We start from the raw sequence: 5,000 nt of genomic DNA, 5'->3' as shown, positions 1-5,000 counted from the left end.
TAAATGAAACAAAGCAAAATAATCAGTGAAACACCAGAAATATTCTGTCTGTACACAGGTATTGATTAAGATCTAGGTTGTACAACTTTCAATAAAATTAAGCGCTCCAACAGCAAGCCTGTATTGATTTTGACATTATTCTGCTATTATCATCTGTTAAGCATTAACATTTTGTAGATAAAGTTTTGGAAAACATAAAGAATAAAGGTAAGATATTCAGTAACTTCTTTTCAATGATTTTAGAAGTCTAATGAACAATGCTGCAGATTTGTTTGAATATGAATGTGCAGTGGGATGGAGTTTGACCTTCAGCTGTGATTTCAGTTCATCAGGATTAGTCAAGCTAGGCGATCAAGACTGCTAATGCATAATGATTTATAAAATGAAAAATGTGTAGTGACCATGCAAATGTTTCAGCTAATCAAAGAGGGGAACTTTAGCTTTGAGAAGAAAGAAAAACAAGGGCATGTCAAGGCCTAAACCAAAGATGTATGTAAAATAATCTGAGCAGCTTGATTAGCCAGAGTGAGATTAGAAGTTGCATTATTGGCCTTTAAACATATGGTGTAGCATATTATATATCACCTATAATCTCTGCTACAGCAGGAGTACAAACAGCTTGTTTTCCACTAACTGTAATTAAAAATTACTTTAATCTTTCCTAAAATGTTTACATGTAATTGGAGAAGTATCTAATAACAAAAAAAGCTGTAAAGATAAAGTTCTATAAACTAGAATTACATAACAAAGCACACTCTAGTATATTAAATTGATTAAAATGTAGATATATTAATAATAATAAATTAAATTCAACTGTAAACAGGGAAAACAGGAGTCCTGAACAAAATAGTTATATCTTTGTTATTTTTCCTGTTGCATGTTTCCTAGGGTTTCTCTGTTGATAAACTTTAGTAATTTGTATCAAGATATATGTTTTCAGAAGCATGTAACCTTATCTAAACTGCATAAAACTGGTCAGTATATATTGTCAGTGGCATGATTATGTATTCTTGTTCTCTAGTTATGAACAGCTTACAAATACCACTCAGTTTATTTTCAGCTCTTTTTAATATCATAGAAGCAGGAAGATTCAAAAAGTTATTTTTATGGTAGACACTCTACACGTATACCAAAGTAAGAAGAGAAGGAATGCAGTGGTTTCATCTTTTAAAATTATTCTTTCCTGGTGAAAAGCTGGATCCTGTACTGTGTGTAGTTTCACACCTGCATTTATTTTTGAAAGTAGGATCCTACAGAAAGGTTCTCCATTAAACGTTTAATTACACATCTTTCAATAGGCCAGAGAGACTCGTCTTATGGAACAGTTCCATTCTCAGATCTGTCACTTAAAATATGATGTGATTTTGGGTTAATTACTTAAAGGTGGTGGCTTGTTTCCTCTGTCTGTAACAAAGAAATAATTCCTATCTACCTTTAACCAGCTCTGAATATGACTTATACGTGTGATTTTGTGACTCTCCTCAAAATTACTAAAAACTAAGGGAAGGATTTGTTGCAGTTTTCATTCTCACTACCTGACTTTCAAAATAGAAGGAACTTGGAATAAAAAGTGTGTCTTTGCTGGTTGTACGTGGTGAGATTGGTCAACACTTCTTGAAAATGTGTGCAGTTTTTTAAGGCTTCTGAAAAAGACAAAAGCTTATTGCAGGTGCAGGCTTCCTATCCGTTTGGCCATTAAGAAATTGATTTTATAGGTAACAAGTATATATAAATTTGTCCGGTTTCTATTATCCATTTGTTCATAGGAACAATAGATGAGTGTTTACCTGGCAAGCTTCTTTGCAGCTAAAGCTGAATTTTTAATGTACAAGAAAGGAGTGGTGTTAAATGCACAGCCATAATCTCCAGTATTTCTCTATTAAATTGATCTGGGATAAACCCAGACTTTTTATTCTTCAATGAAATTCTGTTCTCATTTTTTCATCCATGTTCATCTATCTAATTTCCAATATCAATTTTTCATTCCAAGGCATAGCTTTTCTCTAATTTGTGTATTCACATGCAGAAATAAAGCAATGTACAGTTCTTGCTTGAAGTGCCATTTCGATGTGTAAAAAAAAAATGTTCTTTAGATATCTGGAATTTTATTTAGCAGCATTTGTAAACTAATCCAAAAATGGGGGACAGCCTGCAACAAAAACAAGGGAAACTTCAAAATATGATGGACCTTCCATCTGGATCCGCCATGGGGCCAACAGATTTATGTGTTCTTCAGAGGCTGTCCCACCCATTGTGTTTTGTAGGGCTGCATACCCAGTCATCTTCATGGCATTTAGGAGTTCAGTGTCTTTGAGGATGCCAAGCAACAAATAGGTTGCAGTTATAAATCATGTTTCATTTTGTCACTTTAGTTTTTCATGAGAGATTTAAACAAGAATTTTGGGGAGTTTGTGGTCTGCTCAAAGGAACAATCCTGTCTCTTCACTGAGTCACTCTACCTGAACTGATTCTAGATATATTGAGAGATTTCTATGAAAAAAGAGTCAGAGATTGCCTCTCTGCTACAGTTTTGTAATATTAGATCAGAAGTCTTGGAAAACACAGACATTAAATCAAAGAAACATACCGAATGCATGTAATTGGCCATAAAATGGCAGGTTTCAGATAGTCTTCCTGCCCAGATAGCACAGTAGCACTATGGCCAGTAAGAAATAAAGTACAGTCTGGTGTATCACTGAAGGCTGTGAAATGTACCAATTTATATTACCTAATGACAATTAGAGAAATCTCTTTGCTTAATGTGTTCTGCTGGTGTAAATTTCAAGCCGTTTTCAAAATGCCTTGTACTTTATCTTTGGGAAAGAATATATGTATCAGGTATGATGCACACATATATATCACTCAATAAAATTCTTATAAAGGCAATATTATCTACATAAATCTGTATTTTTAATAATGGTCTTGACTGCCAAGTTTTTTCATGCTTCTGTCTATCATCCTGAAAAACAGGTACATTAGTTCTCTAGCTCATACAGTTGAACTGTTGAAAATGACAGGAAAAACAAATTTTGTCAGAAAAGGCATTAGAATATATTGCAAAGCAGGTGTGTCTCCATGTATGACAGCATGTACACAGTTAAGGAAATTCAGAGCAGATACTACAAAAACTAACAAAAATATGCCTGGTAGAGGGGAATCTGTATTTAATACTGAGGAATAGGGGACTCTTGTGGTACTGTGAGTCTTGTTAAACACCTTACAGGCTGGAGTCTTTTGCAGAGTATAAACAAATCGGTGCCAGTTACAGAGTTAGGTAGATTTTCACTCAGTTCAGATCAAAATATTCATATTTTGCGACATATTATAATAGTAAGCATGTAAGTGTTAGTAAAGTTCTTGCAGGGTTTAAAGGTTAAAGGTAATAGTTTAATTGTGAAAGCGTCCATCTTCCTCTCTGCCTTCTCATATCTGTGTGACCTGTGTTGAATAACATCACTGAGATAAAATTGTTACAAGACAGATGCAGATCTGAAATAAACAGAGAAAGTTCTTGGTGTCTTCCTAGGAAATTGAATAGTGACTCTAGTCAGTGAATTTTATTCTTTGCTTGTGCATCCCAAAGTTGTAAAAACCTGTTTGTCTCACCTTTAGTACTTGCTAAACTTAAAATAAAACATTATTGTATATATACGTGGTGTTTCCAGTGCTACAAAACTAGATGTTACAAAGTGTAACTACCAAAATTAATCATCTGACATTTAGGTGTCTACTCAAAGTGAGTCTGCACTCCATTGAGAGAGACGGACCACACATTCACAGTGTGGCCTTAGTTCCATGGTAAAATAAATCCCTAAATTAAATCAGATATGCTTCGCTCAGGATTTCTTTATTCTGTTGATAATGGAAGGAGTACAGGGATAGATGAGCTTAAATTCCTCCCCATAAGTTTCTGAGTGGAAGTCTGGTTTGTCTTTTCCATTTGTATGTTAAAGTAAAACATTCCAAATTTTTATTGTTAAAATCATTTGATGTTTGCCAAAAGATTATCAGACTTTTTATTAAAGGCTGGTATGTTTACTTTTAGACTCTTAATTAGTAAGTGTTTTAGGACCATAGTTTATGCTGTGATGAATTGTGTGAAAAGTGGTATTCTGTGTAATATTATCTGAGGTAATTTCTTTTAAAAGTAAATTTCAGCAGACTTGTGTTTCTTTTATCCTCTGTTTCATTTATATAAAGTCTTTTGGGATAGATTCAAGTAATAGAAACATTAGAAGAGTTTTTCCTCCTAAAATTGGCTCATGACTGAATTTATTAATATTATTTTTGCTTATTTACAGACTGCAATGTCTCACAACATCTCACAAAGCAGTATTTATATGCCAACTTGCTGTTATATACAGAAAAAACATTTGAATTTTGCTACACAAGCGAGTGGCTGCTTTTCCATGGGTGGAAGGCCTGGCTTGCTGACAGCTGTTTGACTGTATACTGGGTAGCTGGAGCAATGGTCTCACATTGTGTGCCTGCCACAGGCTCTTCCATAGGAATTTTCTCTCCTACATACACAATCAAACATCCTTGTTGTGTCTTTCCCACTCACATGTATATTCCTGGGGTGGGTGTTTGGCTGTTTATGCATTTGCAAACACTTGATCTTACTGTATAACAAGTAGAAAATAAAGCCGTGTCCAAAACAGCATCTACACAAAAATTCATTTTTTTTAGTGAAAAAACGTAATAATCTAATGCCAAGGTTTCCAACTTTCACTTTTCAGTTAGGAATGCTGAGGACACGATTCTGTCTGCAGAGACCAGGTGACTGAGCTGGCAGTCTTTGCTTTGTACTCTGATATGTCCACCGTGTCCAAAACAGCATCTACACAAAAATTCATTTTTTTTAGTGAAAAAACGAATAATCTAATGCCAAGGTTTCCAACTTTCACTTTTCAGTTAGGAATGCTGAGGACACGATTCTGTCTGCAGAGACCAGGTGACTGAGGTGGCAGTCTTTGCTTTGTACTCTATGTCCGTGATGT

General features: G+C 34.6%; 1 protein-coding gene across 7 annotated transcripts in view; it reads left to right on the top strand.

Annotated features, from left to right (window-relative positions):
* Positions 1-5,000, top strand: part of FOXP2 (forkhead box P2) — a 407,162-nt gene that overhangs the window by 339,425 nt on the left and 62,737 nt on the right. The gene's annotated exons all lie outside the window — the stretch shown is intronic.

Source organism: Passer montanus, unplaced genomic scaffold, assembly GCF_014805655.1.
Source record: "Passer montanus isolate IOZ18808 unplaced genomic scaffold, ASM1480565v1 scaffold6, whole genome shotgun sequence".
NCBI lineage: Eukaryota > Metazoa > Chordata > Aves > Passeriformes > Passeridae > Passer > Passer montanus.
This window is presented reverse-complemented; position numbering and strand designations above follow the sequence as displayed.